The 10,866-nt window shown below is 39.2% G+C and overlaps 1 protein-coding gene across 3 annotated transcripts in view; it reads right to left on the reverse strand.

The window, feature by feature from the left end:
- Pak3 (p21 (RAC1) activated kinase 3) overlaps window positions 1–7,151 on the reverse strand; it is a 184,661-nt gene extending 177,510 nt beyond the window's left edge. The window contains exon 1 of one of the 3 annotated variants that reach the window (XM_067141190.2): window positions 6,912–7,151. The gene's annotated coding sequence lies outside the window, so the exon portion shown is untranslated. Of the gene's footprint in view, window positions 1–6,552; window positions 6,801–6,911 lie in introns of those variants that run through there. The other 2 variants (XM_067141191.2, XM_067141189.2) reach the window with 2 other exon arrangements.
- Between the last annotated feature and the right edge of the window lie 3,715 nt (window positions 7,152–10,866).

Consider the following 10,866-nt stretch of genomic DNA (forward strand, 5'->3'; position numbering starts at 1 on the left):
CTAATTACAAGAAGTCTCATGGTTCTAATTTGATCATCCCTTGTTCGCCCCTTTTAGTCACTCCTTACAACAGGCAGGGGATACCGTGGGTGTATTCTTCTTCTGTGTCCGCCGGCAAGCCGGTTAGAACCCCCCTATCCGCCACCTGGGACGCGCCACGTGGGAGTATCACCTCTCCCCCTGCTACACCAGCGTAGTAGGTTCGTGGTGTATCATTATTAGTTTCCTAAAACCCATGATATTAAAAGTCTATCCTTAATTCTAATTTTACCGAGCTCGATAGCTGCAGTCGCTTAGGAGCGGCCAGTATCCAGAATTCGGGAGATAGTAGGTTCGAACCCCAATGTCGGCAGCCCTGAAGATGGTTTTCCGTGGTTTCCCCATTTTCACACCAAGCAAATGTTGGGGCTGTACCTTAATTAAGGCCACTTCCTTCCCACCCCTAGCCCTTCCCTGTCCCTTCGTCACCATAAGACCTATCTGTGTCGGTGCGACGTAAAGCAACTAGCAAAAAAACGAAAATTCTAATTTATCATACGAGGTAACAAGTTATCTCATACATGCAATCAAAACAGTCTATATAAAAAATAAACAAAAACGAACTGTAAACTTGGGTGAAGTGTTGAGGTGCTGAGGAAACTACTGAAACTAACAATTCATGGTATATACAACCCATAAAGCCTTGGCCTGCCGAGACAACTATTACCTAGGCAGATGATCAGTAGGTACTGGAGTGCCATGCGGTCAACTTAGCAACATCCTCTGCCGTATTGCTTGGCTTTCAAATGTAGGTCCGTTGCCTCTCATAAATCCTAATTTGGTTTCATGAACTCCATTCCAGCCTTCAGTCCAGGGTTAAAATCCTTGAATGAGCTGGGAATCAAACCTGGAGCCTCTGTGTAAGATGCAACATCCCACCCATATATCCACCACTGGGCTAATAAACTACTGGATAATAAGACAATATTCTTTCAAGCAGGACATAATATAACAGAATGGCATTTCATCCAGATACTGGATTTGATTTAGCCTATACAATGTACAAGTAATTGAAGCAATGTTTAAGACTAGGCATAAATAAAATCACAATCAGATGCAATATCATACATACATACATTATCATTATAGACTGCTATGCCTTTCAGCGTTCAGTCTGCAAGCCTCTGTGAATTTACTAAACGTCACCACAATCCTCAATTTGCAACTAGTGTTGTGGCCTCATTTAGTTCTATACCTCTTATCTTTAAATCGTTAGAAACCGAGTCTAACCATCGTCGTCTTGGTCTACCTCTACTTCTTTTACCCTCCATATCAGAGTCCATTATTCTCCTAGGTAAACTATCCTCCTCCATTCGCCTCACATGACCCCACCAACGAAGCCGGTTTATGCGTACAGCTTCATCCATAGAGTTCATTCCCAAATTAGCCTTTATCTCCTCATTCTCAGTACCCTCCTGCCATTGTTCCCACCTGTTTGTACCAGCAATCATTCTTGTTACTTTCATGTCTGTTACTTCTAACTTATGAATAAGATAGCCTGAGTCCACCCAGCTTTCGCTCCTGTAAAGCAAAGTTGGTCTGAAAACAGACCGATGTAAGGATAGTTTCGTCTGGGAGCTCACTTCCTTCTTACAGAATACTGTTGATCGCAACTGCGAGCTCACTGCATTAGCTTTACAACACCTTGATTCAATCTCACTTACTATATTACCATCCTGGGAGAACACACAACCTAAATACTTGAAATTATCGACCTGTTCTAGCTTTGTATCACCAATCTGACATTCAATTCTGTTGAATTTCCTACCTACTGACATCAATTTAGTCTTCGAGAGGCTAATTTGCATACCATACTCATTGCACCTATTTTCAAGTTCCAAGATATTACACTGCAGGCTTTCGGCACAATCTGCCATTAAGACCAAGTCGTCAGCATAGGCCAGACTGCTTACTACATTTCCACTTAACTGAATCCCTCCCTGCCATTTTATACCTTTCAGCAGATGATCCATGTAAACTATGAACAGCAAAGGTGAAAGATTACAGCCTTGTCTAATCCCTGTAAGTACCCTGAACCAAGAACTCATTCTACCATCAATTCTCACTGAAGCCCAATTTTCAACGTAAATACCTTTGATTGCTTCTAATAATCTACCTTTAATTCCATAGTCCCCCAGTATGGCGAACATCTTTTCCCTTGGTACCCTGTCATATGCTTTCTCTAGATCTACAAAACATAAACACAACTGCCTATTCCTCTCGTAGCATTTTTCAATTACCTGGCGCATACTGAAAATCTGATCCTGACAGCCTCTGTGTGGTCTGAAACCACACTGGTTTTCATCCAACTTCCTCTCAACGACTGATCGCACCCTCCCTTCCAAGATGCCAGTGAATACTTTGCCTGGTATACTAAATGAGATACCTCGATAGTTGTTGTAATCCTTCCTGTTCCCTTGCTTATAGATAGGTGCAATTACTGCTTTCGTCCAATCTAAAGCTACCTTACCAACACTCCATGCTAATTTTACTACTCTATGAAGCCATTCCATCCCTGCCTTCCCACTATACCTCACCATTTCACGTCTAATTTCATCCATTCCTGCTGCCTTATGACAATGGAGTTTATTTACCATCCTTTCCACTTCCTCAAGCATAATTTCACCAACATCATTTTCCTCCTCCCCATGAGCTTGGCTGTTCACAACACCACCAGGATGATTTCCTTTTACATTGAGAAGATGTTCAAAATATTCCCTCCACCTCTCCAGTGATTCCCTGGGATCTATTATGAGTTCACCTGAATTACTCAAAACACTGTTCATTTCCTTTTTCCCTCCCTTACTAAGTTTCTTTATTACTGTCCAGAAAGGTTTCCTTGCTGCTTGCCCTAGCCTTTCCAGGTTGTTACCAAAATCTTCCCACGACTTCTTTTTGGATTCAACAACTATTTGTTTCACTCTGTTTCTTTCATCTACATACAAATCCCTGTCTGCCTCGGCCCTTGTTTGGAGCCATTTCTGATAAGCCTTCTTTTTACGTTTACAAGCTGCTCTCACTTCATCATTCCACCAAGCTGTTTGCCTTTTCCCATCTTTACACACAGTTGTTCCTAGGCATTCCCTTGCTGTTTCTACTATAACATCCCTGTATGCCACCCATTCACTTTCTATATCCTGAACCTGCTTACTGTCTACTGTTCGAAACTTCTCACTAATCACATCCATGTACTTCTGTCTAATTTCCTCGTCCTGGAGATTTTCTACCCTTATTCGTTTGCAGACAGATTTTACTTTCTCTACCCCAGGCCTAGAGATACTTAGTTCACTACAGATCAGATAGTGGTCTGTGTCATCGAAAAATCCCGGAATACTCGTACATTCCTAACAGATTTCCTGAATTCAAAGTCTGTTAAGATATAGTCTATTATGGATCTGGTACCCCTAGCCTCCCACATGTAGCGGTGAATAGCCTTATGCTTGAAGAATGTATTCATAACAGCTAAGCCCATACCAGCACAGAAGTCCAGCAAACACTTCCCATTCCCATTAGCTTCCATATCTTCCCCACATTTGCCAATCACCCTTTTGTATCCTTCAGTTCTATTCCCAACTCTTGCATTGAAATCGCCCATTAGCACTATTCTATCCTTGCTGTTGACCCTGACCATGATGTCACTCAATGCTTCATAAAACTTGTCAACTTCATCCTCATCTGCACCCTCACATGGTGAATACACAGACACAATTCTAGTCCTAATTCCTCCAACTGACAAATCTACCCACATCATTCGCTCATTTACGTGCCTAACAGAAACTATGTTGCATGCAATGGTATTCCTGATAAAGAGCCCTAACCCAGACTCTGCCCTTCCCTTTCTAACACCCGTCAAGTACACTTTATAATCTCCTATCTCTTCCTCATTATCTCCCCTTACCCGAATAACACTTACTCCTAGCACATCCAGATTCATCCTCTTTGCTGACTCAGCCAGTTCTACTTTCTTTCTTCCATAAGCCCCATTAATATTGATAGCTCCCCATCGAATTCCATTTCGTTCACCAAGTTGTTTCCAGGGAGTCCCTCGCCTGTCGAATGGGAGTGGAACTCCGTTACTCCCATAGGTCCGAGGCTTGCTTAAAATGTTCTGAGCTCGGTAGATTCATGAAGCAGGATGCTACCCTACTTGCACATAGTCCAAGTGAGGATCTCTCCTCTAACGGGTTATGGACCACCGGTGGATTGTATAGTCCTAGCCGCCTGAGCACAAGGAGGGCCACGCCTCAGAATATGTCCGAGATGCTCACTCCCATTCCATAGCAACTGGTATCCCGACTCTCAGGACCACTTACTACACCACCGGACTGAGACAGGATCGAACCTGCCAAGTTGGAGTCAGAAGGCCAGCGCCTCAACCGACTGAGCCACCGGACCCGGCAGAAGAAGAAGAAGAAGAAGAAGAATTACAGACTTAGCTTCAACTACCTATTACCTCAGCCCTGGGTGGGATAGAATGGTTAGCCCTATGCCCCGCCACACTCGCCCCCAGGAGTTAACCAGGTACTCAGTTCAATTCTGAGCGAATCCCAGGACCCTGCGCCTCTCTGCACATAGAAGTCTCATGTCTAAATTTCTTGACTTCCTGAATGAGACCTGAATTCATGTCCTACTGAGTGATCGGGACACTCCTTCACTGTCTAAGCTAGGCAGCCCCATCGCTCACAAACACTGACCAAAATTGAAACAACAGCTGTTGTCGGTACAAAGCTAACAACATAATCACTGACAATCACACCTGCAGGTCTCGCATCCATGTTTTGACAGTTTGAAATATGAAGTTATAATCATATCAGTCGATGATTTAAATTTATTATCAACTGGCTTCCACTTTCGTAGAGAGAAAATTGTAAATCACTTATGACCCTGTTTTCCTACAAACTAATCAATTAAAATTCTTACAGTTTACAAGTTTTTTTTTTTGTTTTTTTGTTTTTTTTTGCTAGTGGATTGACGTCGCACCGACACAGATAGGTCTTTTGGCGACGAAGGGAGAGGAAAGGCCTAGGAGCTGGAAGGAGGCGGCCGTGGCCTTAATTAAGCTACAGCCCCAGCATTTGGCTGGTGTGAAAATGAGAAACCACGGAAAACCATCTTCAGGGCTGCCGGCAGAGGGATTCGAACCCACTATCTCCCGGATGCAAGCTCACAGCCGCGCGCCTCTAACCGCACAGCCAACTTGCCTGGTTACAAGTGTGCTACAAGCATCACTTGTGTAGTAGCATAGTAATGTATTGAAAAAAAAAATACCAAGAGTCCCTTAACTCTTTCACATTACAGTACTTATCAACACCAAACTCAAAAATGGTCCTTTTATAAATAGTCTATACCTACATAGAATATTGCATTCAAGTTGCAAAAATAGGTTGGCTAAATTTTTCTTATTGCACACTCAAAATTTGTAGTTTTCTTCACCAAATAGAATGTCCTGTGGACAGAAAATTAAATACAGCCATGGTAACCCTGTGGCTCTAAGGGCAGAGTAAGTGTACATCACTCTCGTTAACGATGATCTTGGATCAAGCCTGACGAGAATGGAACAAATGATCCAGATACACCACCTTGAAGGTCACGCAACATTAAGTCAATAGACGTATTGCAACTGACAATGCCATTAGATGGGTGAATATCATACTTTTAGTACAAGAATGCTGCATCCTTGGATAAAGGTTCCTAATCAAATCTTTAGCTACCGGTACTTTGAATTCTATGTAAACACTATGACTTTTAGGAATTCACTTAAACTCTAAACGTAAGAGGATAGAATATGCTATGTATTGCCAGAAACATCTACAGCCAAGGCCTAAGGCTTAACATGCTTAACTTTGAGACTTCACAGAAAAGACCAACAAAGCCTTTCTATCAAAAGGTACTTTTTATAAAAATAAATTAACTGTGAAATGTAGGTACAAACAATCAGACAGAACAAAGAATTCTACATTGTAATTTCCTACACTTTGCAACTTTATAACGTTTTCTGCACACTAATGAAACATAAGGCCAAAAAATTGTCCACCACTACTATAAATTTAAATGTATATTAGTGTGGAAACATTCTGAATATCTAAGTTTATCATGCTCTAACAAAGGATAATCAATGGTGAGAATAAAGCCAGGCATTCCATATATTCGAGTTCTGTTTAATGGTGATTAAGGTAATGAATTATAAGTAGGTTGATACATTAATGCCACATTACACTATGCATTACTTCAGATAATAATAAATATTTCAATGTATTCCAAATATACATTCATTCATTAATCTACTATTTACATTGCAGTTTTAATACAAATGTAAATGAGTCACATTTAAAGTTAGACTTACGTCAGTTTTAAAAAGGAAAAGAGGAGAACAACCTAACATTCGTACACTTCGAAATTAATCAAATGATAAGCATTTTATCGACCCTAACCTCCTTGCACTATACGTTACACAATAATTAAACGGCACAAATATATACATGGAGCTAACTTATATAAATAATATATTACTACCTTTCACTAGTATATATTATGAAGAAAACATATTCTGGGCCACTCTTGAATAAACTGAAATGAATTTTCAAACTTTCGTAGATGTCACAGTACTGCAACATGGGTGTGACGTAAAAAAAAAAAAAAAAAAAAAAAGGAACTCCCACATTTGAGTTTCCAACATTCATACCACACACTGAGTTGTTGAAGGTTATAGGTTATTATTGGTGACAGAAGAAACAAACACAAAAAATAATGTGAAAAAGTTGCAAACTGTCCGATTCGTCAACAATCTGACATATTTTCCACTTGATACAGTATTTTAAACATATTCTTTCATAAACAATACAGTACAAGCAGCTTGACATTCAGATTCTTACCACACGTCAATATTTCCTCGGTCTGTTATCGGAGCTAGAAGTGTCGCGTATTTTCATGTTTAATCAGGAAGTACGCTCACCTTGTTACATTACAGCATTACCGTTTCTGGGTGAATTTCTGCTCATATTGCACCAAATAAACTAATTATGCACTTGCAACCTGATATAAATTTCAATACCTCTGACGAAAGGGGCCACTCTTAATAGTTTGCGAAGAAAGGTACGCTACTGATAAGAGACAATGATATGAAAAACTGACATCAGTAGTGATGAGTCTCATTTGCCAAATGCGTATGTAATCTTACATGATAATTTATAGAATAAAATAGAAAGGGTCATAACAGCGCTCTTCTCGGGTAAACGTAACTACAAAAATACAATCGCTTATGAACTGAAAGAATTACTATCGAGTCGGTCATTTGACACCAAATTTGTGTTAAAATTCCGCATAAAATTCAGATGCGTAGGGCATATTTTACCAAAAACATGGATAAGCAGCACGCACTGCTCGGTACTGTTACTACCCATGATCAGGTAAGAGTCCTTGTTTTGTAACTAGCCTAGAACAAACGATCGTACTGAGTGATTATCTTCATTGTTTCAGCTTTAAAATTATATGGAATTGTTATCCATGCCATCTGGTCACGTGACTAATGGTCATAAGGTTGTCAGATTTTTGAAAGAAAATAAAGAACACGATTCATAAACATCAATCAGCTAATAGTAGCTCGTTAGCCGTCCCCCAATGGCTCGCTACAAACATGAAGTGCTCAGATGGCAGCACCCTTCAGTATAATGAATTGAATGCCATCCACTCGGAAGTAAGGGTGGTTGGAGGGAGCGTGGGTCTTGGGTGCTTCGGGGCGAAGTGACAGTGAGGGACTCTATATAACAATATTATCGTTATGGTTACTGTGCATCGGCCCACAGTGGGGTTAATATTTGTGAATGAAATATATAATAATATAAGCGTAGTGTCGTAAGACGTACGTAAACGTTATATTTAATTCAAGTTAGTGATTAAGGCTAATAACATGGTCCTGTCGCCATGATTCAACAAAGTGACAACCATCCTTTCATCGTATGAATGATGTCATCATATCAACCATTGAATTATTTTTATCTGTGTTATATTTTCAGTGAATAATAATTACAGTTCTACACATACGGCTGGGATAAGTTTTCTTTATTTGTGTATTTTGTCACTGAAAGTTAAAAAAGAACATGTCGAGAGAAGTGAGAACTTTATTAAGGTAAGTTCCACTTTTCAAGTTTTTAAGCATTTAAACATAAATATTTTTTAGTTTGATTTGATAGAATTTGATGATCTCTTTTTCAGGTAGTTTATAAATGTAAGTACCGGTATTCCAAAAAAAGAGTTTCGAAGAGAAGGAAGAGAAAGTTTGGAAGGAAATTGCACAGGGTAGTATAATCGGTCCGTTACTTTTCTTAATATACACAAATGATTTAGGGAACAATATAACATCAAAAATAAGATTGTATGCAGATGATATAATTGTTTATAAGGAAATAAATAACACTGAGGATTGTTCAGAATTACAAAGGGACCTAGAAAGTATCCAACAATGGGTTGAAGAAAATAATATGAAGGTTAATGGAGGCAAATCAACTGTTACAACATTTACAAACAGGAGCTTTAAAATTGAATTTGAATATACTTTGGATGAGGTAGTTATCCCAAAAGATGGTAAGTGCAAATACTTAGGTGTGAGATTTGAAAGTAATTTGCACTGGAAGGGTCATGTTGATGACATTGTTGGGAAAGAATACAGATCGTTACATGTCACAATGAGGCTACGTAAAGGATGCAACAGAGAATTAAAAGAAAAAAGTTACTTAAGTATGGTTCGTCCATTATTGGAATATGCAAAAAGTGTTTGGGATCCTCACCAAGAATACCTAATAAAAGAAATAGATAGTGTGCAGAGGAAAGCAGCAAGATTTGTAACAGGGAATTTCAGGAGAAAGAGTACCTAGTGTATCAGAAATGTTAAAGGAACTTGGGTGGGAAACTTTAAGTAAGAGAAGGGAGAAAACTAGACTTATAGGATTATATAGAGCCTATACAGGAGAAGAAGCTTGGGGAGAAATCCGTGAGAGGCTTCAATTGGAAAATAATTATATCGGCAGGACTGACCACAAGTATAAAATTAGAAGGAATTTTAGCAGAAGCGATTGGGGTAAATTTTAATTCATTGGGAAGGGTGTGAAGGAGTAGAACAGTTTACCAGGGGTAGTGTATGATCCTTTTCCAAAATCTGTAGGCCTACAGATATTCAAGAAGGGAATAAACAGCAACAGGGAAAATAAATGAAATGTTAGAGGGCATTCGACCAGTGCAGGATATTGTAAATAAAAAACGTGTATGGAAAAATTAATTCCATCCCCTGGTCCACGGAGTTTGGACAGCCAAAGTAGGGGACTCCCTGTAAGGGTGAAGTACAGTGGGGACATCGAGGGCCCTGGGACCGCTACGGTAGCTGTGAAGGCCTTTCAGGAACTCTGAAAAGTGGTGGCAAAAGGGGCTCTGGTTAAGACGCAGCAGGTCGTTATGCTACTTAGGTTCCAGAATGAGTAAAAAGAATAAATAAGTAAATAATTTCAATGTAAATTTTAATCTCATACCAGTTGTATAGTATCATTTGAAGTAATTCCACATACTGTATATGAGTTGACTATGTTTGTATGTATAGGATATATTATAAGTAGAATTTTGTAAACAAAATAAATTTATTAAGGATGATCTGTTTGTTCAATAGAAATAATTGTTAGCGTAAATTGTATGTTATTGTATTCTAGAAAAAATTTCTTCTTCACTTGTTAATTTAAAATTTAGTGCTTGACAATAATGTATTTTAGTGTACCATTTGCCAACGAGATAGACACCTCATTTGCAAATAAAGAGTTTTTGATTTGATTTGACAGAGAGAATAGTATAAGAGTTATAAATTAACTCAGTCGAAATGAAAAGAAATGCTTCAAGGTATCACAGTTTTGTGAACTTTCAAATGATCTTCACAATTGTTAATAGTACCAAGTAAGAGTGCTAATAAAAGTGTGCCATTGTATCTCTGAATTAAAAGTGGATACTATACTATAGTTGACTTTTTTTGGAAGGCGTCAGCCACTATTTCGGCCATTTTCACGTTTGTATTCTTTTGGCTCCATATATAGGCATGGGCGCCCATATGTAGTATTTTTAAAATTTTGGAAGTTGAATGGCAGTAGAATAACAACCACGGTATCCCCTGCCTGTTGGTGGGGGGCCAGTACTACCACTTCTACGTAATACCGACTTTTAAATCATTTCCTTGAAAGAAAAACACCTGACCACATTAGATTTCTGCCTTTCCCTGAGAGCTATGGGGGGGGGGGCTTGCCCCGGGGCATGGGCGCCCTGGTGTATAGATGCACCTGATGGACATTAAACGGGCTTCTGTTAATCTACACCTTACTGTAGAGCTTCATACACCCGCGTGATAATGGAGATTGTATTTTAAAAGTCGAGACTTGAGCATTTTCAAAACCAATTCATATGGTTGTGTGGATGATCGAAAAGGCACTCCTTAATAGATTTGAGACTTGTTTCAAAGTGTTGATCAAGGGATTATTATCAAAGCCATATGTGTATTTGTTTACTAAATCATGAGTGACTGCGAGGCTAGCTTCAAGACAGTCCAGGTTCAAGAAATAGGAAGTAGCAGTCTGAGACGTACAAAGTGAATGTTATTAAGTTTGCCCACTTGAAGGGTAAGGAGTACATAAACTATAATGGTCAACTAAAACCTGAAAAAACAGACAGGATTCACATTCTAACGTTGTGATTACGCGATGTGATCTTTATATTATATAGTTATTAAATGATACTGCAGAACATACCTTCCATCACTCACAACCTGAATCTGGGCTTGGCACTTCTAGTTCCTTTCAAGTC

This window comes from Anabrus simplex, chromosome 2, assembly GCF_040414725.1.
Source record: "Anabrus simplex isolate iqAnaSimp1 chromosome 2, ASM4041472v1, whole genome shotgun sequence".
Lineage (NCBI taxonomy): Eukaryota > Metazoa > Arthropoda > Insecta > Orthoptera > Tettigoniidae > Anabrus > Anabrus simplex.